General features: G+C 39.4%; 1 protein-coding gene across 13 annotated transcripts in view; it reads right to left on the reverse strand.

Moving 5' to 3' along the window:
• Positions 1-25414, reverse strand: part of atp2b2 (ATPase plasma membrane Ca2+ transporting 2) — a 200267-nt gene that overhangs the window by 134063 nt on the left and 40790 nt on the right. Inside the window, exon 1 of one of the 13 annotated variants that reach the window (XM_041781362.1) lies at positions 2295-2397. The exons of 11 other annotated variants lie outside the window; for them this stretch is intronic. The gene's annotated coding sequence lies outside the window, so the exon portion shown is untranslated. Of the gene's footprint in view, positions 1-2294; positions 2398-25414 lie in introns of those variants that run through there. One more of the 13 variants, XM_041781392.1, reaches the window with a different exon arrangement.

Below are 25414 nucleotides of genomic sequence, written 5' to 3' on the forward strand. Positions count from 1 at the left end.
ACTGTAAACAGCTCTGTAACATCACAGTGACACCCACATCTCCAATGCTGGAGAAGAGCACCTCCGTTCACAGCCAGATTGCTATCCACGGAAGACATGGCACACAGAATCCGTCTTTGCTTTTGCCATGTTTCGCACACTGTCACGTAGGATGACATGCGAGTTCTTTATCTCTATTTTCCATATCCAAAACATGTTATCAAAAGTGGCTGCAACTGCAGCTGCTGAGTGAGCACTCCTGTGAGTGTAGGACAGGCTTTTTAAGAGTGAGTCCTCATCTATCCACCGAGGCAGTGAGGCTCAACATGCTAACAGGACAAACACTTGATGTCCGTACATCCGTGGTGAAGCTAATATGTTTAGCTTTCACGAGGAGCTTCTCTACATGACTGGAAACGAAGTTTTGCAGTTTAGGTAAGGTTATAAACGCCAGCTAGGTATAACGTAGCGTGGCTTTAAATGCATCATTAGCCCGCGGAAGCCCATATATTCTACCACGCTGAAAGGCTGATTATCAAGAGCTATAAATTCAATGATTTTCCTGTTCAGCTCCTTTCCTTTGGGTTTTAAGAAAGTCCTTGTAGTCATCAGGTTGATGGTTTTTTAGATGCAAAATTAAAGTGGTGGTAAAGGCATGTTGTCGAGTCCTCCTCACATCACATGTGCTTTACAAGCGATGCCAACAGCTACTTTGCTGTCTTGTTCCCACACCTCAAACTTATCCTTCACAGCCGACATGTTGAGCTTGTTTTTGGCGCACGTCAGGCATCATCGCGTGTGCTCAATTATGACATCACATTACCTGCCGTACAAATTGGCGTAAATTTTATTATTGGCCGATATGATAACCTTTAAGTTATTATCGGCAGATACTGATATACTGCCGATAATTATCATGCATCCCTAGTTACCAGCACACAGAGACTTGGAAAGAGCATCCAGTAAAAGTGTTGACTTACTTCTCCAGTGCTCCAAGTGTTTCCTTTTTTACCATTTCTCAGTCCAAGGGAAAATTCCTGTTTACTTTACTCATAAATGTCTCTCATCCTAAATGTTTCATGCACTATAGGATAAGATACAAAGAAACAGAATGAGAGAGCAAGCACTGGAGAAAAGGAATGCGTGGACTGACACTTTCCTGAGCCTACTGGCTGTCTTGGTGCAGTGGAGCTGATGTTTGAGGTCACACAGTCATCTTAGCCCCAACAGAGGCACAATCAATTTCCTATGACAACCTGTCTGACTGTATGGTTGACTGAATGAATGCATTAATGACCCAACAGTTTGGTGGCTAGGCAAATGGCTGACTGATTCTTTGACTGACCAACTACCCATACAAAATGTTCTCAGATGGATTTTTCTTGTGTGCATACAAGGTATTTGGTTGTCCACTGATCAACCAATCACAGGTGATTAAGTCACTGATCCTGTCTGTCAACTGGTGTCGTGATCATTCAGCTAATTTTTCAAGCTCGCAAAGGTTTAAGTAACTAGCTGGTGGGATTACAAGTTCAATGCATGCTGAATGTAATCAGCCTGAGAGCCAGCCTGACAAGCAGCTGTCCAGAGAACCAACAGATCAAAGAGGAGAGGTGATAATGTTCCCTATTAATCCAGTCACCATGCCAAGTAGTCAGTAAGCTAATGCATTGAAGACAGCAAGCCGGCAAACGCACATGATGAGTTACGGCAGCATAGCCTGCTGCTATGACAGAAGCAGTCAGTAAGTGTGACAGAGAAGAGAGACTGCAGGCTGAATGCTACCAACAGATGGCTTGCCTGAGTGAAGAGGTGTATAATAACTCTTTGTTATCCAGAGAATTTGTAGCACTGTTTGAATACACAAAAACATAATCTAGGTTGACAAAGCATAATCTTTTACAAAATGCATGATAGAAATGTGAATGTCTACACATTTAGATCAGTGACTGTAAATAAATCATGCAGCGAGAGATGGATGTGCTCAGAAAAGGAGGATCTTCAAGCATAAATCCATTCTGCAGGAGAAATATTAACATAACAGATCATCTTTATGATCCTCTTCCTTTTTCCCAAACAGATCACAAGCATCTTAATTGCCTTGTGTTCTAAAAAAGGGGACCGGCATTATCAATGTTCTGCGCACCCTGAAACCACAAGCATTCAGGGAACAACACATGCTGATACATTTTCACACATCACAGCCTACCGGCACAGAGATGATGTATGGCAACAAAATCAAAAGCAACAAAACCAGAGGATGCTATTAAGCTACATTTTTATCCATGCTTTCCACAAGGATAATGTATACTTACATGGCAGCAGGGTTATCACCACCATCACCGTGACGTGAAAGTCCTCCCACCTAAAAATGATACTGCCGCGGCACATGCAGCAGCAGACTAACCACCAGGGCTGTGTGCACTATGTGTGTGTGCATGTATGTGTGAGTGAGTGTGGGTGTGCGTGTGTGTGTGGAGACTCGCTAAGCTGCACACTCACTGCTAGTGCCTCAGCTGGGGCTGTCTCAATGCACAGCCTGTACCATGTCGGCAGGCAGCAGGGGTTGGTGCGTGTGTGTGAACAGTGCTGCATAGCAGGGAGGCTGCTTTTCACTTGACAAAGATTTTCCCTGACTGGATGGAGGGATCAAGATAGATGGATGAAGGATAAATTGATGTATTGATTGTTGAGGATGGAGACTGATGGTAGGTTGGCAGCAGTGAGAAAGCAGGGAAAGAACAGATATTTTCTGTCTTTATTACTCTTTTCTCTGTGATTTTGCCCTCAGAGTTATGTAGCTATAAACAAAACATTTTAAAAAACAATCAGATGATGAAAATGAAAAGGGGACTTACTGGAGCTCTGGAGCAGAAAAAATGAGAAGAGCAAAAGATGAACCAACAGATAGTGATGTTTAAAAAGCAAAGGGAAAAAAATTGGGGGGCACTAAATGCAGAGATTATTACATGTGATGTTGAAGTAAAGAAGTGGTAGTGCATGGGGGAAAAGAAAAATAGAGATTGAGAGGAATGAAGTGGAGGAGGGGAGGGTAACTTTCAAGGACATGGATCCTTGTCAGGTTCACTCTAGTCTGCTGCAGATGGGGATACCCATACTGCACATGCAAATGTGAACACAGCTCCCCCCAGTGAACATGACTGCTGCAGGACATAATGCTGTGTCTACGCATGTGTGTCTGGCTCTTCCACGACTCACAAAAGCACACCTGTTCTTTCCCAGCAAGTCATCTGGCTATCAAGAAAGCTAGCCTCGACAGGAGTAGATAACTGCATTGTGTCATTTTGCTGTCACATCACCATTCAACATCTTGTCCTGTCACAACTTGTAGTAAGAGAGAGCAAAAGAAAAGAAGGGCTTCCAGTGCCAAAATGCACCCTCTCAATGCCTTTTATTTTCCTGCTTTTATCCTATTTTGTTTATGTATTTTCCATGTCTTTTTCTCCCCGTATAACACTCTCCCACTCTCTCATCATCACTATTACATCCCCCCCTCTTCAGGCCATACCCCTGGATAAATACATCTAACAGGACCAAGTTGCACAAAACTAGGCTGGGCTAGGAGAGCTGGTGTGTTTCACAGCATAGCTGACAAAGCTACAGTATTGCAGAGGTCTCACTTTTTGCATGCTTAACAGGAGCATTACTGCTGCACAATTGTTCCACTCAAAAAGAAGTGTATCCTCAGTCATCTGACAAGTTCAGATACAGAAAATGTAGTGTTCAGCACAATGTTTGCAACAAAGAGAAAAGCTTCTACTGTGTGGCTGTTTAAAGACAGACTCGATTCTGTCGTGGTAATGTCAAGCTATCAGGCTTGTCTGCTAGCTTTGCAATCCACAACTGCTGCAAACATCCCAATTAGGAATGCTATTGTTAGGAAACTTGTGGTAACACCAGTGCAACCAATTAAACTGACCATTTTACAAGACTGGAAATCAAACTTTACTCATAGAGCTCTGATAAAATGGATTCAAGCAGATGGTAGACGGGTCGGAGGCTGCTGCCACTCTAATTTAGAAGAGCTCAGCTTTAAATACTCCTCACTAACAACAATCAAAAGTTAAGAAGCACCCTCACACTAGGAGAAAGCAAATGCAATTTGAAGCACAATGAGAAGCATTTCGCAGGACTTATGATGTACTTTTGGACCTAATGTTGTTCAGGAGTTGTTGTTAATCTTTCTTCCTTTGGCCAGAAGTCAAGCAGTACCTGCTAATATTGTGTGACAACACCAACCAGTGAAGAGAGAGTCTGCCTCCATCCATGCTTGTATTGACATATCTGAGACCATTTCCAGTACAAAACTTTAGTGGCAGTATCTTTAAAGGAACAGCCAATGATTGTTTGACTTAAAACTGTGAAAGATTTTTGTGGGTGTTATTGTTGAATTAAGGACAATGTACACATTTCTTGACAAGTCTGATAAGAAACAACAGAGGTAAACTGTGATCCTTTAAGGGAAGCAGAACAAAAAGGAGGAAATGTATCATGGCATCTCACTGACTCCAGTGTTACCAGAAGAGAAATGTTATAGCAGCAGTGCAAGTGAAGGCAGGAGGTGTTAAGTAGATCACTTTGAATGAACTTCTGAGACTTATGGATGTACAATGATTTTGCCTGGTTAGGACACTTATAGTGGCTTGTGTGTATATGTAAGTGTTATAGAATAACTGTTAGACCATTTACTGGACAGGGCAAGTGAAAGAGAGGAAGAGTTATGGAATGAGAGAGGTGTACAGAGAGAGGGTGCGAGAGGAAGAGAGAGAGAAAGACAGAGAGACGGTGAGCAGTGATGGGGATCAGACACAGGCCTTGAATATCAATGCAGCACATCCCAGAGATTTCAGGGCTGCAGTGCACCAAAACCTGGTGAGAATGAGCAGGAGAGGACAATAGCATCACAGGCAGCCAGAAGTGGAGGTACCTGTCCTGCACTGCCAAGACCACCCATTCAAAATCACTGTGCCTCTACAACCCACACAAACACAGCAAGGCAAATACTAATTCAGATTTCATTTTCAACTCCAAAAAGGTCCCACCTGTTCAGAGTTGAACTACTTCACCTTGTTAACATGGAAATACAGTAGAGCACTTGTCTCATTCACATTAAAGGCAGCTTCTACCCACCCAGATCCTGCAGGTATGCCAATTTTAAATAACTGTTGCAGGCATGCCTTTGTGCCAAAGAAAACACTAGGACATGTGTTTTAGCTCTAAAGAAAATTTCTGCTTAATTAAATGAAAAGTCATTCAAGAAGCCTATTAGACACATTTGTATAAGGCTCCTCATCCTCTTTGTCCATCTCTCTATAAATGGCCTCTTCTCTCTGTCCCATAAAAGCTCCATTTCCATCAACAAGGGATTTGTTAACTCATAAAGTCCATGTTTACCTCAGGTCAATCCAGCATCTCATATCCTGGTCACTAGCCACCAGCCAATAACCATTAGCCTTATTAATTGCGGAAGCCTCAGACCATCTCCTGAGTGCTGTAGTGAAAGAGGACCATGCGTCTGGGTGCATGCAGGCAAAAAGCATACAGTTAATGAGATGGCTCCCAAAGGTCTCTAACCTCTCTCTATGAGAGGTCACTTCCATGCACACTCCTTCTTATCTAATATATTACTCACACACTGCTTGCCTGTACTTCAGTGTAGCAATAACCTAAGACAGTTATGAAGAGTGAATACCCACTGCCAGTGCTATCATCCTGTGCTCCATTTCTGAGTTCTACATTACACAAGCACCTAGTTTCACCATGACAAAAATTCTAACATATTTATGTTTACATTTTACTTGTAATAGAAAAAAGTCAACCTGGATCTTAAGTAGAAACGTTACGTGATTATGAAACCCTGGGGTCTTTTTGGAATGCAAAAGCCTTTCATCATTTTTTGCAGGTACAGGCACTGTGGCTAAGAAATACAGTTTATTTATTTATTTTGTTTTAAATCTGATAGTCCTGGAGCCACAGTTAACATTTTCCTTATCACAAAGAACCCCAACTATATAGATGGATCTGCAAACGCCATTCAACATTTAGCTAAACAATGACGATCACTAGTGTTGACATTCATCTGATTTGTGTCACGATGAGCCAGGGTGGCTCTAAGAGGGCTAATGTATACAATACACTGGATTATTATGCAGATTTATGAGTGTGATTAGTAGATTAAATGATCTATCGTCGCCCTCAATACTGTAAAATACCAAGTAATCGCTGGGTCCCAATTAATCGCCGGGTGTGGCAGTACATTTTGACAAATAAACGCCTGTTCCAAATGAACGCGGGGTGTAATTTATTTAAAGCTCCGATATGTGACTGAGATGAGATCTGTATTGAATCAACTCTCAACTCCCCCTCCATTCCTGTTCTTCTCTGTGTTTGACTCATGGTTTGACTGTTTGAGCTCCGTAGCTCTGCCTCTCTCTTTACGTACTCCTCGCAGATGAAAATGTCCGCTGAATTGAATACTGACGGTGGCAAAGCGCTCGTGAAGTCATTATGCTCTGCTTTTCCACTGAAATCAATGGCCGAATCACAGGCAAGAAAACACTTCATCTCATCATGAACAAATTCTATACAGGACCGAACACCGCCATAATTCCGCCATTGAATCAACTTCTCACTGAGCTGAGATACGGAAGCTACAGCGGCCAATAGGAACGCTCCCTCTGACCTGAGCCTGATTGGCTGCGAGTACTAGCCTCCTCATTGGCTGGGGCACCCCCGTCCCTTGCCGGTTTTCTCAAGTGAAATAGCAGCGCCATGCCCCAGTGCAGCGAAAAAATAAAAAGTACGACATTGACTTTAAACTGTCTGTCATCAACTTTGTGTTTGTTTAGTTCCTTACCAGTATTTACAGTGTTTAGAGAGTGTTGAGTTGACAGAAGAAGACAAATGTATAACTATGGTACTGTAATCTTGTCTTAAAAATGTAAATAAATGTGATGTGATGTAAAAGTGATATTCATACTGGTGTAAATAAATACTTTGATTAAACTGACCATATTTTTCCAATTTTTGCTAAGCAAGATTTTTGTGAGAACGGAATTAAACGCCTGTTCCAAATAGCCGCCTGGTCCCAAATAAACGCCTGGTCTGCTCAGTGATTGAGACAAATAAAAGCCCTGGCTATTATTTGGTATTTTACAGTAATCTGCATCAGCATTGCATGTCAATTAAACATATTCTGAACACTGTTATCAATTCAGGCCAACAATTACAGTAAAATGTTGTACAAGCCAGGGCTGTAGCTCCTATAAATTGCTACTACAATTCTACTTTAATGCTACACTATCCATTTCTTAACCATTGAGCTGATAGGATCTCTAGCAGACAGCGGTATGCCTATATGATTTAAAAAATGGAGATTAAGTCACAGATTGTGTCAGGTTAAACTGACAGGTAACTATTAGGTAACTATTTGACTATTTTCAAAGTACTTTAAAAACTATTTACAACAGACTGAAAAATAAAGAGCTGCATCAGTAAAATCAAAACATGTCAAATCCTCTTTAAGTACATCCATACTTAAAACACTAAAAGTAAATCTTTCTGTCAATAAGACATTTGCTGTAATTTAGAGAAATAGATTATTTTATCATTTTGTGGTCTTTTTTTCCTCATATGTGCTTTGACACGGACACGACTTATAGATGAGTGTGTGTGTTAATGTGTGTGCATTGGTGAGCAAGTGTGTGTCTCTGCTCTGTCTGCTGTCAGACAACAAACAGGGATTGTTTAACTGGGGCTGGAACTTTGGTTTTTGGAGCTAACAGTGGACTCTATGACACTCAAACAGAGTTTGTTTTGCTAAGTTTGCTGCTGCAGCATACAATGGCCCATTAGGCTACACATGTTAAGCTTCTGATCGATGATAGCACAGGCAACAGCTGATGGATGTGTGACTGACACACGGGGAGACGAGGAGACACGACGATGCAGCAGCTTAATCAAAGTCACAAAGTCACAAATACCGGCACTATGAGTGAGTCTGCGCACATAGACAAACTAAATAAAAGCTGTATTCTCCTCATGGAGCCTGCACAGGTTTACAGCAGCAGCATTTCATAATTTCACACCATTATGATGAACTTACTATGCATTGGGCTTTTTGTGCCTTTATTTATAGAGGAGGAAACTGGATACAATCAGAAATGGGGACAAGAGATTGGGGGAGAGACGTAGGCCATCTAAGCGAAGCTCACTGCAAGAAACATACCTAGCATAAGCAATTCACATTGCACAAAACTGCTGTAAACATGCCCAAGTTTTCATGGTGAGCTGCTTCTGTCAACAGCAACATCTGAGTTTTTTCTCAAAGACTCAACCCTGATTTTTTTCTTGCCAGTCCCCCAGGAATAATGTGAGAACAAGCTTGTTTTATTAACAAAAATTCACCATATCCAAGCAAAGCTGCAGCAAGCACACAACGATACACAGTATAGCAAATGACCTTTTATGATCACCATGCACATACTGAAACTGCTGCATTACTCTTCAGCCTATCTCGGGATCCAACAGTAAACATCATTGATTAAAGTTTTTTAGCTGTGGAAACCAATGTGAATCTTTTATTAAGTTCCAGTGAATTCAATGGTTAGACTAAATGACTTCCAGGTAGACTTTCCCTTCCTGTTTGGTGTTTCTGTCTGCAACATAAAGGATGTTGTATTTTTTAATCCCTGGAGCAGCACCATGCATCCAATTGTCCATGGGCAGTACATAAAATATCACAGGTATAGCACACACTTACTAAAGCAGTAAAAGCCCCAAAAGCCACAAACTTTAATGTGATTTTCCTGCTATTAAGTTAAATACATTTGTAAGATAAAACTAGGGCCCTGTGATTTCCATGTTGACAGAATCGCGGATGGAAACGTGGAATTGGCAAAAAAAAAAAAAAAAAAAAAAAAAAAAAAAAATTGAATCTACTATTTAACACTGAAATGGCGGAAATTGAGTGAATTTGACTGAAATGCTGTGTTTTTAGAAAGACGAACGTATATCTGGGGAATATGTTCCGGTTAACACTAAGCACGGCACAACTTGTGCCTCACTTCACAAACACTCACCCCGCCCCCTCCTAAACAATACAAAGTATGTCAGAGCAGCTGCATGAAACACCGGAAAACATCACGTAGCTCAACACGGGGCAGTACCATGTGACATAATGTTGTACCTTCAAGAAAACTCATCCGTGCTTCGAGTTATTTTACCTCACCACACCAGAGTCACGGAGAGAGTGAGGAGTGTCTGTGCAACACTGGGCAACACTGCTGAAGTCACAACTTGAAGACCTACTCACCCCTCGGAGGCTTCAAACTCAAAATTTTATGAAGTCCCTTAGTGTAAATGATGTTACATTCGAGTATCTATTAACTTAATAATTCCTTCCGTAGATACTGTACCACCTTTGGTTACTTAACGAGCCAACACATGTCTGCATTAACATAGCGGTCTGATATGAGGCAGACTGACAGACAGCAATGTATGGAGAGAGATGCTGAGAGAATCGTTACAGTCAGGAGTAGAACACAATGCAGCATCAAACTGCATGGACTGTTACATATTATGAGAGTAAAGTAAAGTTAAGGCAACAGGCTTACTTTTAACCATTTAACTTTAATGTGACCTTCTTATTAAGTCTATCCCTCTGTGTTTGAGAGAAGAGAAGGAGGTCGTCATTTACATTAAAAAAATCAGTTAGGATGTGATTATACAAGTGGATGTGTCTTATAATGTTGGAAATATCTGACTGTTACACTGGTTATAATTATTTTATATCAGGGTTATCCAAACAACGGCTCCTGGGACAACTGTGGCCCTTTTTTAATAAATTTAAGGTTATTTCTATTAAATTAGTGAACATTGTATTCATTTTACATAAATAGGACACTGTTTTTTTATGGTAAGATTAGCAGGAAGGTTAAAAAACGGAATTCCAAACAATTAAATGGTAAAAATTGAATTTGGAAAAAATACAATAGAATTTGGCAAAAACTAAAACAGATTTCACAGGGCCCTATAAAACCATCATGATGCAGATTTGTAAAAGGTAGGCCAGATCTGTCCTTAAGAGTGGGAGAGAGACACTTTTGCATTGCATGTTTTTTGAATAGAGTTTGGTTGAATCCTTTCGGATGCGACTCAGGTAGTGAGGGAATCTAACCACTGATTGGCATCGTGTCCAGCAGATTTGTGGCTCAGTTTCAGATTTTTTATTTATATTTTCAGCTGTACTTCTATACAGATATTTGTTTATAGAGAGTAATAAATCATCAGAATAATGCCAATGGGAGCTGGTTAGCTCAGAAAAAGTTCTGCCAGTTTATTATTGACAGTCTGGAGTGTTTGAACTGTATGCACCAAAGCCTGCTGATAGAAAATTGGTCAATACAGCTCTGACTACAAATGTACTAGATGTATTTAACCAGAGCATGTAATACAGCAAAATTCAGTCCCCCATGTACAGATCCCGCATCTCTATGTACTGTAAATAGAGATTACAGTTACAGGGGAGTCTGTTACTTTTACCAACACTTCCACATCTTTCTTTAATCACCATGCCTTGCCTCCTGACCTCCCGGTCTGATATGGATGGTGTACCACTGTGAGAGTCATATGTGAAAATTTAATTCAGGCCTTTTAAGGGGGCAGTCAGCCTCAATTTTAGGGGGATTTTTTAATGAATGCACAAGCTAAAAAGGCTTTTGTTTTTCTGTTTTGTTGAAACAGATAGAGACAAGAAGTCTGGATATTTAACATGGGGGCAACGTGACTCATACAACAATGCACTACCATGAGGGTCTCATCATCCCATTTTTAAACCTCTCTATGCACTGCTATGTCCCTTTCCTCTTTGCTCAGTCCTTGTTCAAGAGTGATGGAGAGCTTCATCTAACTCCCCAAGGACAGCAGTGAGCCATGAGACTAATGGAAACACACACACACACACACAAGCACAAGCCTGACAGTCACACAAAAAAACTCAGAAACCTAAATCAACAAACATACGATGTCACACATAGGGAGGCAGCAGACAGGGAGACATTGTACGACAGTTGGGGTGAACTCAAATTATTTTATTAGCTAATCTTCCTGCATACCAAACAAGAAGCAAGGGTAGACAGAGGAGAAGGGGGCATTACACAATGACATATCATACAGGCAGTGCATACAACAGCAACAACTCACCCTCTATCTTCTGAGAGACTTGGTATCAAATTAAGGATTTCTGTCAGTAAGATGAATGAAAACTCATTTCCTCATACTGAAACAAACTAAGCAGTGGCAAAATCCCCTCTAATCCCCTTTACATTCAAAATTAACAAAGAAAGTAATCAAATGAGTATGCTATTTTTTCTATGACCTTTTTGTTCTATATTCATAACACAATTATCATCACCACTGATAAAAAAACATTATATAATAATTAAATTAGATGTAAATCATAATATTCTGGCCTTTTTGGCCACATCTACAGACAAAGAAACTAGTAACATTTCATATGGGATTTAAGGGTGTAATGATCCATCGATAACGGATGGATAATGGATCTATACACTGATTTATCAAATATCTGATCTGATAGAAGATCAAAACACCTACATCAAAGCCTGCTGATAGGGATGAACTAATCCAGGTATTCAGGCTCCAGTACCAATAAGATACCTGGGTTTTGGGCACTGATCCAGTCCAATATCAGTGTTTAACAAATAACCCATAAACAACTTCGAATCTACAAATGCATATAAACTGGGACAGTTATCACAATCTGCCCACAGTCTTTCCACCACTTAGACCCTCTGCTCTGCTAACCCTTGTTTAGCTGCCCTGTATGTGTAAAGCAGCTGAAGCAGTGACTCCGTTCTTGTGCTGCCAGCATTGTCTTAAAAAACAAGCAACGCACTTTAGGCAGATGCCAAAGTACCTCTTTGATGGCAGCGAGAGTTAAGTCCCTTGTGTGTGATATGTGGAAGATTTAAAGCCTCAATTCTTTTTCTTCATCTCTCTCTTCTCTTTTTCAACATTTTCCCCTTTTCTTTTTCTTCATCTGTCTTCTTTCTGCAGCTCCCTATTTTCTCTTCCTGCATCTTACTCTCTTCTACCCTCCATCTCTTTACAACCCCAACACAGCTGCAGCAGATGGCTGTTTAACGTGAGTCTGGTTCTGCTCAAGGGTTTTCTGCCTGGCAAAAGGACGTTTTTCCTTGCCACTGTTACTGTAATTAAATGTTGCTTGGTGCAGTGCTCACAATGCTCACAATACTGAATTTAGAATGTCCTCAAAGAATGCAAGTACACAAAAAAGCTACTCAATTAAAGGAACATGAGTAAATATAATTAGGTACTTTCTATTCCTGATTCAGTATTATTGAAAGTCGAAACGCAACCATAATCAGTCTAACAAAACTATATAAATGTTACAATTATCCACTAGAGTCAATGAGGACAGTTCATTTTATCTTGCCAGTAAGTCCCTTGTTAATTCCTTACAAAATGTTCACAGGCTGAATGGCAGAAAGAAAAGAGAGGCTGGTGGCCTAGCACTTGTGGTGGTGCTGAAATATTAATGAATGACCACATGGCCCATATCTAACACCTAACAACAAGAGCAAACGCAGAGGTTGTAAAGAGTCTTGTGAGGAGTAGTAGTGTGTGGGAGGTGGACTAAGGCCCACTGTTGAAACATCCACCTCAAACCTCAGACCCTTTGCTTTCCCTCCTCTTTCCTAGGTTGGTTATTGACTTTTTACAAAGAGCCATGTTAACTTCTGGAAGCACATGGAAGGTGGGATTACATAAGGTAGCACTGTATCTAACTTTTCATTTAGCTTTTAAACAAACAAAAACACAAGTAGACAGGATATAGAATAGAGACAATAAAAAATACTTGATTTCACAAAAGAAAGTCTGAAAGTTTAAAATAAAAGAACAATTTTATTTGTGTTGTCTAAAAACATCCTTACTTACATTACATAGCAGATAAAGTGTAAAACTTCTCAGAAAAATCTGTCAGGGCTGTTTGCATGGGTCTTTGTTCCCAATTGACCTCCAGCAGCCGTGCTAATTCATTAAAAATAACACATTGTTGTTGTGATAATCTAACAAAGCCGGCTGACTCTGAAATCTGTTCAGCTGGTGGAGGATTCATTGAGGTACAGAGGAGAAAAGCTGGGTGTCCAGAGCCATTAATCTACCCTAGCTTCCCCATTTTTTCTCTTCATTTATCTCCTCTCCCTCACGACACATAGGCTCCCTCCTAAATAGCCTATATTCAGTTCTTATTTCCCCATTTCCAGGGGAAATTAATACTTGGTTGAGGTGAGGTATGAGGATTAAACTGTGGCAGAGGATTAATCAGTCTTGCGGTCTGTAAGTTGGACAACTTCAGATAGTTTATTAAAAGACTGGAACATGCATATGATTAGACAGAGCCAATTGTGAGATAAAGAGTTCATTCCCAAGTGAAAACAATGGTTTGGGTATGTATTATGCTTTAAATACCCTTTGAAAGGTTCTTTTGTGCACGATTTTTTATTACTAGGAGCAATTACATATTTCTGTTATTTAAATCAAATAGATTGTTATATAGGGAATCCTGAAATGCAGAAGTGTTTGTCCAGTAAAGATAGTCATGACTTAAGAGCAATTGAAAATCCACAACACTACATCTATTGAGAAAAAACAAAGACAACTACAAACATTGTACTAAAGGCATCATCTAAAAAATACCTCCCTACTGTATTCTAAAACCTAGCTCTGTTTGGTCAGTGATTACTGATTGTTTCTGAGCCCCTGGCTAGATGAGAAATAAGTGGACTCTGAGCACACTATGATTAACAGTCAATATTGCTACAAAGAACTGTCAGTTTACCTGGAGGCAAGGAAATAACTAACTGTGCAAATAAAAGAAAGGCAAATTCCTCATCACTAAAAAGATGGACCCCATGCCCTGACAATGCAACTCCTCAGCAAAACAGGTTCATCAAAAACTCAGCCTTTTATTCAAAGAACCCACATGGTGGAAAGACAACATTTAAAATACGCTTTGTTATGTCCTCTAACTCTAAACGAGGATTCAATGTCTACATCTAAACAGTGATGTTTGCAGTATTACAATGCATTGAGCTCCCATAACCCAAAAATTATAACATGAGCCACTCAAAGCTAAACTCCCATTCACAACCATCTATCAACTATACGTTTTAGCAAAATCTACTTTGAAGGATGAATACTGCAATTCAAAATAGTTTCAGGAGTCAAAACTAAGTGTTTTCACATTAGAAATTAGGCTGTACTCAGGCACAGTTACTCCCTCTATCCCACTCCCCTGTTGGTCTGCTTTAACATTAATAACATTTTTCTTTAATCTTGCAAAGCCAATGAACTGGCCAAATTCTGTGTCTGTCAGCGACATCTTGCAAAGCTCCAGTCTGAGGCCTTTTCCACGTGAAAAAGTTTTCCGTAAACACAGGATTGTTTCAGGAAATGTCTGTGTAAGCACAGAACCACTGAAAACGACTGAAAATGCTGTAATATATATGCCAAGACAGAAGATTATGGAAAACACCCCTTTCTGTGGTGGATTTAAGAACATCTGGAGTATGCTGTTCTCGGTGGTGGTAAAGGAGCATCAGATTTTGCTGTAAAAGCCATAATAAGCTCAGTAGATTCTGCAGCACAAACACAGCCCTGTAATCCACTGTTCTGGCTTGACCCGCGCATGCGGCTTAAGTGGGCTATGCTATGACATAATTGTTTTAAGAAAGATGCTGTTGCCTTTCGACACGGAAACGAAAAGGTGTTTACAGATTGTTCACTCTGGGACCCGGTTTCAAAAAGTAGCATTTACAGCCTCCCAAAACACAGTTTCTGTATGGATGAAACGCTAATATGACAAAAACTTTTGTGTATACTTCTGAATTTGTCTCTGTGTGGATAGGGCCTGAAATGTTTGTGCCTGGTGTGAGAACAACCCTGGACCAATCAGAGTCATTTTAGGAGAACAAGGCAGTAGCTACAGTGGGGCTTAGTTGTACTGCAAGCTGGTAAACAATGGCAGCTGGAGCTGTCACCTGGAGAAAAGCAGAGTACACCCTGGACTGGTTGCCAGTCAGTCACTGACATACAGTCCCCTCCAAAAGTATTGGACAGCGAGGACCCTTCCTTTATTTTTGCTGTAGACTAAAAACATTTGGGTTTGATGAATATGAGACAATGGATCAACATTTAAGCTTATATTTACAGGTATTTACGTCTGGATCTGATACACAACTTAGGAGATAGGACCTTTTGTTTGAACCCCCTGTTTTTCATGTGAGCAAAAGTATTGGAATATGTGACTGACCGGTGTGTTTTGTTGCCAAGGTGTGTCCTTTTACATTGATTATTCAAACAAAAGAAAGTGCTGAATGTCTGCACTCAGAATTAGATTTGGGTTTTTCCTGTGCAGACTGCATTTGTAGTTAGAAATGTAACAAACATGAAAACCAGAGAGCTGTCTAGGGGGGAAAACAAGCAACTGTGAAGCTAAGAGGAGATGGGAGATCAATCACGGCCATTGCACAAACATAGCCAGTACAACCATAAGGAATGTCCTGAGAAGAAAGAAACCACTGGTAGAGTTGGTCAATTAATCGAAAAATAATCGAAACCAACATTCTAACCGTGCTGAAGCCCGTTTGACCCCCTACCCTGTCCCCCCTTTGGCCCGCACTTACACTGCTTAACGCATCCAGGCCTGGGCACGGATACGTCACGCTCCGACGTCAGACGAAGCATCAACCGCTGATGAATTTGTACGTGTTGATGACTCAGTATGCATAAATATTGGTTTTTAGGCTGTAAAATAGCAAAAGATTTATATGATATCTGAGAGAGAGAGAGAGAGAGATAAAGTGGTACATAGCAGAGAATTATCTCTCACATCATATAATCTGGAGCCTGATCAGAGTTCCAAGCACTTCTGCTGAATAAAACCCCGACCTTTTAACTCGTATGAGCCCCTACAGTCATTCCTCTGCATGTCCATTTACTATCTAAACCCCTCTTGCATTCCTTTATATGTCATGAACTGTACTATTTCTATGCGTAATTCTGGATGCCTGCTGCACCAAACAAGCTCTTATGTGACAGGAGAGCCTGTTCAGTTGAAAGTTTTTATTTTTCCACCGTGACGAGAGCAATTTTAACCCTCTGATGATAAGAGCTGGAGGTGAAAACACCTAAGGATTAATAAACGATATTCCGTTCAAACGTCAGCGATCAAAATCACAATTTCACTTTTTGGTGACATGATATAGAATTAGAGGTAAGTTAAATCAGTGGATGTTAGATTGGCACTATAATTAATAATGAGAGGTTAAATCAGCCGTGAGATTAACCCCGGCACATACTTGTTCGCGTATTTGGTACTCTCCTTTACGCACTGAGAAAGAAAGGTGTGTGTTATCCTGTGAGCTGCTGTTTGTGACTCAATCAAGGGAGGAAGCTATATTTCACGAACTAAAAATCCTCTCGCAGTCATTAAAGCCTGCCTTTGCCAGAAACTGGGTATAAATGTGGACTGGACTGGGATCTTGCTGTCTCTAGCATGCAGCTGTGTGTGCTCTCTGTGCTCTCAAGCGGCTTCCTCTTGTTGTTACTTCATGCTCATTTGCATCTGTGCTGTGCCTAGGCCATGCCGGGGCCGCGAAGTGTGCCACGCTGAAGCACAGAATGATTGCACTCACACTGGCCAAATGTACCGGACTTTAGGCTGAAACGGGCCCAGGCACGGTACGGATGGCCTAGTGTGAGTGCGCCCTTAGAGCCTCTAACCGACGTAAACCTGCTGTGTCAATTATTTCAAATTTTTCCCCTTTTCTTGGAAAAATTTGACTTTTTATGAAAAACCTTTTCATTTCAGCTGTGTGTTTTGATTTCAAATGTTTAAAAAAAAAAAAAGCCATAAATTGTTAATCTGTGCCTGTATCTTTCTGTTTTGTGTTTTAAAATCATATAAATATTTACAGAGCAAACAGAGTCTGAGGTTGGGAGTGGAATAATCATTCATTAATCATAATCGAGGTAGAAAAGTTCAGTTAGCCTAATCGTGATTTTGATTTTTGCCATAATCACCCAGCCCTAACCACTGGTGTACTCAGTAACAGACATCTAATGGGTAACCAAGGGAAACAGCATCAGGTGACAACAGAAACACTGTGAGAGCTGCAAAGAAAGACCCTAAAACAACTGTTAGTGACATCATCAACAACCTCCAGAGGGCAGGAGTGAAGGTATCACCATCTACTGTTCACAGAAGGCTTCATGAACTAAAGTACAGAGGCTACACCAGAAGATGCAAACCACTCATTAGCAAGAAGAATAGGAAGACCAGACTGGAATTTACCAAAAAGTACAGAGACTAGCCTAAAAAATTCTGGGACAAAGTTTTATGAACTGATGAGACAAAGATGAACCTTTGCTAAAGTGATGGAAAGAATAAAGTTTGGAGAAAGAAAGGATCTGCTTATGATCAAACATACAAGCTTATCTGTTTTTTTTCTGGGATGGGCTCATTAATCTTCATTAATGATGTAACACATGATGGCAGCAGAAATGAACTCAGAAGTCTACAGAAACATTTTCTCTGCCAATTTAACGAAAGATGCAACCAGACTGATTTTGAGATCCTTCATCATGTCGCAAAATAATGTCCCAAAACACACTGCCAAGACAACAAAGGAGTTCATCGGGGGTCAGAAGTGGAAGGTTTTAGACTGGCCAAGTCAATCTCCAGACGTAATACCCTACCCTATAGAGCATGCATTTTAATCACTACAGAGGAGACTGAAGGGAGTAACACCCCCCCCAAAAAAAAACAACTAAAAGAGGCTGAGGTGAAATCCTTGAAAAGCATCACAAAAAAGAAGAATGCAAAAGTTTGGTGATGTCGGTGGGTCACAGGGTTGATATAGTTGTTGCAAGCAAAAGATTTGCAACCTAATATTAAGTCTTATTGACTGTAATCAATTTTAAGTTTCTCTATTCCAATACTTTTGCTCACCTAAAAATGTGGTGTTCTCTTACAAATACAGCTATCTTCTAAGTTGTGTATCAGATCAAGACGGGGGCTCTGTCTGCTTTGAGGTTGCCAAAAGTAGATTCACTCATACTAAAATCATGATAAAACACTTATTAATAGTTCATGCAAAAGTCTTTTGATAGTAAAATTTTTGTGTGAAATGTAAATTCATAAATGAATTTAATGATGGGTTTGCGTGTTTGCTGAGATATGCTTTGGCTTAGTTTTACCATTAATCTGTTTATAAAAAAACAGGCTATGGTAGACAAGCTTTGTATAAAAAGATGATGAGCTGATGCATTTTGAAAACAATGCCAAAACATTTGTTTAAATGATACCATACCGGTTAGGGAGTTTACTTTTACAGTCATTCTTAGTGAGTCCTAATGTGACACTGAGTTCAGGGCGACTAGTTTTAAAGTCAATGGTTTGTGGAGGAGGAGAACAATATTTTGGACTACCCTCAACCTCACTGTCCAATTAATTAACATTAGAGCTCACTGTGCTTACTGTCCAGAAATAAACACTAATGCAATTTCACACTTCAAAATCCATCCAAAATTAGTTGCTTTAAAGTGAGGAGGAACTTTTCAAGGACCATGTTATTTTTTTAACAGCCAATTAAAAAGAGCCAAGTTCTTATACTGAACGATTGCCAGCTCTCTCTCTCTGCCTGATTGCCAGCCCCCTCCACCGCAGGAAAGGACAGCACAGAACAAGAGGAAGAAGAAGATGTGGAGGGAAATAAGAGAAGAGTGCTGACAGAGAGCCAACGCTCTCCTTTACAGATTGTCTCTGACCTTGAATTGGAAAAAGCTATACGCAGATAACGTGAGAGCAAGGAGAAGACAAGTCCAACACAGTGAATGCCCGTCTGCAGTGATTACAGTAGCCTACTAATCAATTATCATAGACAAAGCATACAAATTTTTCTTTCTTTGCTCTGCTGAAGTGTGACAGGATTTTGGTTTTCATTTCATAAAAATAAAAACTCATCTTTTTTCAAATTATGAGAATAAACCATATCTAACCAGTACACAAGCGCAAGTGTAATAAATATTTGCAGCACACCTGCACTGCAGAAAGCTAGATTATATAGGCACAAAGTATAATAGGGCCCACCCCTGCTGATAGAATCATTTCCACTGAACTGCTGTCTTAGTTAACTGAACTAAGACCTCGAACATCCAGGCAATGTTGTCCATGAAAGTAGCAATGTTGCATGCCTAATGTGACCATTGTACATGTTAGCATTGTGCCTGATACAGTACCCCATTCTGAAATAACAAATGCATCCAGATGCTCCCAGAAAGAAAACTGAAGCTTTTTTCACAAAATGAATGTCATTGTAAATGCTGTAAATTCAGAAAAAAAAAAAACATTGTCATGATGAAATGAGAAAAGAAGTGGGGAGTTACCATCTACTTGTGTAAACACAGATGCAGAGAGCAAATGCTTCTATCTTGTGCTTGAAAAAATCTTAAAGCAAGAAAAAATATTTCAGTTTTTTTCTCCAAATCAAAATAGTGACATGTGAGTGATAGAGGAGATACTGAGCAAGAAATTCAGAAAATGCTGTGCCAGACTAGCCTGCCAGCAAAAATAATAAATAAATAAATACATTTGGGTCTGATCAGCAGCATCCAACATATGTGGAAGAGTGTAAAGACAATTTAGCAAGTATGACATAGCCCCCTAAGGCCCATTAGCATAACTCACAGAGTGCCAGAAATGAATAATGACATCTATTACTCCCAAGAGAGTGTCTTAAACTTTGATTACCAGCATGTCAGCTTTGTGTCACAGATTTATGGGCACACAAGTCAATCTATAGTTCCTCCCCCACTTTAAATGTGAGGTCAACTAGACTGTCTTGCTTAATCAGCAAAGTGTTTAACATTTTACACAATGAGAAAATGGCTGAATAGCAATGGAGAGACTGTATACAATTAACAAAAAAGCATGAAAAAGCATGACTCATTGACACATTAATATACAGTAAAACCAACATCATAAAGAATCATATAAAGCAGCTTCTAAGGAAGTAACACATCATAGTGCCACCGTCCTGTGGTATTCAGATGGCTGATATAAAGGTCAGATGTCAAGGAAATTATGAAAATCCTGCATTATTGACAGTAGGACGCTGTCAAATGCTCTGCTCCATGGTACACTGTTTTATAAGTGGGCATCTTCATCTGCTGGCAACAATTAGAGTGGCAAGTGCAGTCTAAATTAGAAGTCAACAACCTATCAGCCTGGCCAATTATTGGAGCTGATTTTTCACATTTTGCCAATTATTGGTATCGATGTCTTATTCTACTGATCGTCAATATGATTAATTAATTAATTTTAAATTTTGCTTCCTTGGCTTTGCTGCATGTGTATCTTCCCCTTTGGCTAAGTCGTCACACACTCACTCCCTCACTTAAAGCCCCACCCCACAATCTGATTCGCCAAGATGTCACAGGAGTTCTAGCCAATCAACAATGTAGCCTGACGAGCATGAGAGCACAGTCTCTGGTGTCATATTGTGAAGGTAATGATGTGGCTATATCTGAAGTTAAAAACAAAACAATCTCCAACACTGACGTTTCAAAAACCCCACAGCCAACATTTTCGACAATGACAAGCCTGTCCAGTTTCACAAACGCACCACAGAAAATGCCTGAATGGTGGACTCTGGTATGGCGCTAATACTATCCTCCATTATATATCAGTAGGGTTTAAACCAATATATTGAGCCACAGCTAATGCTGTTTTTTAAAGTTGCACTGGTGCTAGTGCTGCAGGGACTTCTTAGACTTTCTTGACTTCATATTCAACATTACTCATCTGTTTGAAACTGCATTTTTACAATGTTATTTAATGTAACATTAGCCAAAAGTAATGTTTGTCGAGTCTCTTATAATGTGTTTAATGTGTTTGAAACATCATATGCTGGTTCATTATTTAACCAGATGACTAAAACAATGATAGACTGTGGTGTTAACTCTTTCACTAGAGCTCCTTGGTCATAGCCACGTGATGAAATGTACTAAAGCAGTTTCTGCTAACATTGTAGAGATTAGATAAATTGCTGTAATCGAACGCAGTCATAATGATGTATCTCAGGCTTCTGTTAATCCAAGAGGTAGAATCATAAAGTATATTAAGGACACTCAAGTAGGAAAGGGTATCTTTTGTGTTTCTTCTGTTATAGTTGCTAAATTGATATTTTTTATATGGTGCTCATGCCTAACATGTGCCTGAATCAATACTTCAAAGAGAAAAAAGTGTGCTGAAAGTCAGCAGGAGACAAAAAGTTGTCTGGCTGTCATAAATGAGTCACAGAAATATCTTTATGGCATACCAGTCCAATATGGAATACGAAAAAGAAAACTGGTGTAACTTGACACATAAATAACAAAAAAATCCTTAATGATTTTCTTGCCTTTCATTTTGGTTGTTGGAGTACCTAAATAAAGTATCAATTTGTTGTAATTCAGTCCCATAGGTATCAGATGTATTGGTACCAGTACCATGTTGGTACTGGATTTTTATAATCATCCCTTTTTATAATCATCCACCAGATTCAAGGGATAAAAATACTGCTTTTATTAAAATGATTGATTCAGATGGTTTAGTTAAGGCAACTGGCTGATTAGATGACTGAATAAAAGTCTACTTATACATTCATGTGCTATAATGATAAGCTATTCATATTAATAAGCTCCCTCTTAACAATCTATAACATTTAAGTGATTAAAACACCAATGCATCAGTAGTTATAATCGTAATTGTACAATTTATTCATATGAAATGCAGTTTGACTTTTGTCACATTAAGTATATTTTGATGTAATCACATTTACTTCCATAAGATTTTGATCTCAACACTTAAGCTTATCTTAGAGCATTTTTACAAAGTAGCTTTGCTGCTTTTACTAAAGTTGGGGGCACTTATATGATTGGTTAATACACACGAACTGTAAAAAAGTGTAGTTTTCAGAGATAAAAACTCGCCTTTGTTGCTGCTGTACTTATTTATTTCTATCAATTCAAACTCAGAATTTTCAGTGAAAGGTTTTGTTTTTGCTGTACATCTATATTGGTTTCAAATATTAGCTATTCAATTGGTAACTAATAATCAGTTTCAGTCCCAAATAACAATATTGGTTGACCCACAGTATAAATTGAGTTATAATCAGGACCTTATTCTAAAAATCACCCATTTCTGGTTATTTAAAGACTGATACATCTTATAAATATGCAGGAAATATGGTACTAAAAAACATTCAATATCTCATAATTCACCCTTTTAACTTATATTTTACTCTCCTTTCAAAAGAGCCAGTACTACATCATTTTCTCAAATGGGTCTATTTGTCATTATATATACCCATGAACTGGGTTTTAATTTCAAAACAAATTTTTCCTCATGTCTTTTAACAATAGCTCTGTGGCAGCAGTGGCAAAGTAAAGGGGAGATAACTCTGTTTAGGCTGCTTTGCTGCATTGAGTCACTGGCAAGAGACTTGCTGACAATGTGGCAACATATCAAACCCAGCTGTTTGCCCTTATTGTTAGCAATTTTAAGGACATTTGAATTTCAGTGAAATATCTAAGCTAAAAAGTCACCTTAAACAGAATGGCATAAAAGATCTGATGCCTTGTAAAGTAGCTCACTTGAAATGGTAAGGAAAAGAATGAAGTATATTGGAGGCAAAATCTTCAAATGACCAAAGAATCTGACACGTAACACGTGTGTTTTGAATAAATCATAGAGGTGAAAAGGGTGTAGTGAGGTAGAAAAAGCATTCCTTTTAGATAATTCCATGCAATTATTACAAGAAATAACCAGAAAGATTTTTTTCATAGAAATCCTCAAATAAATAAACATATATTTACAATCTGCTTTGAAACATAAAGAAAAGGCAAAAAGCTGCCAGAAAGAAGAAGAAGAAAAAAACAAAACAAAACACTAAAGCCCAATTCAGACCAAAGATTTGTGATGCGATAAGACAGGCACAACTGTCTGAAGTGAGCCCTTGCAGCTCAAATCAAGCTGTCTGATGATGTTGCCTTTGATTCAGCTTATCAAGTCACAGACAGCTGGTTGTAGGCATTGCAAGGAAAATATGTGAAAAGAGAAATAGAAATATTGTTTTGAAAGGCTGTAAATGCAAAGAAATATTTCTTTAAACATGAAATGTTCTGTTATATGAATTCATAGCGCGAATTTTGGAAAATACCTTTTCATATTTTTTTTTACTTCCCATAAAAACACAAAAACAGCCTGATAAACATTCCTCTCCCCTCAATAAACTACGCATGTAAGCAGGATGTGCTGCACTATACAATCCAATCTGTGAGACATACAAGGCTATAGGAGCTACGGATGGGTGGGATGGGATGGGACCGAATTCGGTACTTTTATAGGCACCAACTGAATTCCATCGGTACTACCGAGTACCGATTCACGTAAAATCAAACGGTACCATATTTTGGCACCTAAACACATCCTTGAGACTGCAAGAGAGTGGAAGAGTAGTCAATTTTCCATGCCGGACACGACACAGCATTGCACACAGTAATGACGTAGCAGCTAACTGAAAACAAAACAAGCATGGCCGATCGGCTCCCGCTGTTTCCTGCTCGTTCGCCTCCTTCCCTCTCGCTCTCTCATAGTGAATCCTCACTTTAAACACTGTCATTTGTCTGTTTATCATGTGAATACCAACCATGGAAACATACTAGATAAAGGGATACGTTTGTTTGCTCAGTCACCTAACAGACACTGGATTAAGGCACGGTGTGGATTGCTTTGTGACCGCGTCCTAAAAGTTGCTCTCCATCTCTGTAACTTGCAGCTGTCGCCCAGTGAGCTGGCTCAAATTTTGGTATAAAAAGGTGAATTCAGTTTGAAATTCTTCATTCCTGTTCAAAATGGTAAAATGTTGAGAGCTCACTGAAAATGAAGGAGTCCGCAGTAAAGCACTTCATGGTGCTGGATGGTCTCTGAGACAAATAGAGAAAGACATAAACTGTTCTCACAGTGTGGTCAAGTATGCTTTGGTGTCAACTGCCGAGACTGGTACTTAAAAATGTGCCAAGGAAGAGGCAGGAAACCAAAGTTAACTGAAGCAGATGTCAGACACCCCAAGATTTTAAGTACTAGAGACAGAAGGAAGACCACTGCTGATCTTCAGGCAGAGATGAATGCTTCTAGATCAGAGTCTGAGAAAGTCTCCAGGATGACCATAAGCAGATGACTGACGGAACAAGGCTTAAAGGGAAGATTAGCTACTAAGAAGCCATTATTGAGGCCTGCAAACATCCAGAAATGTCTCAGATTTGCCAAGGAGCACAAACACTGGACTGTTGATGACTGGAAGAAGGTACTCTGGATGGACGAGTCCAAGTTTGAAAACTTCGGTCAGCGTTGTCATGTTTATGTCCGCAGAAAAGCTGGAGAACATTTTTAAGCCAGATGCATTGCACCCACAGCCAAACACGGTGGAGATTCCATTATGGTATGGGGTTCCATTTGTGGATACAGCGTGGGCAAATTAGTGAAAATTGACAGTATCATGAACAAGAACATCTACCACAACATCTTAGCGCATCATGGAATCCCTTCTGGACTGAATCTGATTGGTCGTGAGTTCATATATCAACAAGCCGATGACCCCAAGAATACTTCAAAGCTGTGCAGAGACTATTTGACCAAGAAAAAGGAATATGGAGTACTGGAACTGATGGACTGGCCAAGTCAAAGTCCGGATTTGAAACCTATTGAACAAATTTGGGATTTAGTAGATTCAAAGATTGATGACACAAAAGTTTCATCTAAAGCAAGTCTGTGGGAACAGCTAGAAACTATTTGGAACTCAATAACAAACGAGACTGTGGAAAAGTCCATAAAAACAATGGCAGCAAGAATGCAAGTTGTTACCAAGGCCAAAGGAGGCCATACAAAATATGAAGTTTTTTGGTTATTATGTATGAAAAAGGACTATTTAGTTGTTTCAGTTTGTTATTTGCCAAATAAATAACAATAACATGTTTAGTTTTAAACAAGTTTTTGAAAAATTTCTAAAATATCTATGTTTTCTCGTTTTTATGACAGGTGGTGTAATAAATTTGTTAAGCACTGTATGTTAGGGCTGTCAATAGATTAAAATCTTTAATCGCGATTGATCTCACAAATTTCATCGTTAACTTGAGATTAATCGCAAATTAATCCTTTTTATCTGTTCTAAATGTACCACACGGCTGTTTCTCAAAATTTAAATACCCTTATCAACACAAGTGGACAGAAATGCTTTCTTTATGCAAATGTTTGTTCATGTTAACA

Source organism: Cheilinus undulatus, linkage group 3 (assembly GCF_018320785.1).
Source record: "Cheilinus undulatus linkage group 3, ASM1832078v1, whole genome shotgun sequence".
NCBI lineage: Eukaryota > Metazoa > Chordata > Actinopteri > Labriformes > Labridae > Cheilinus > Cheilinus undulatus.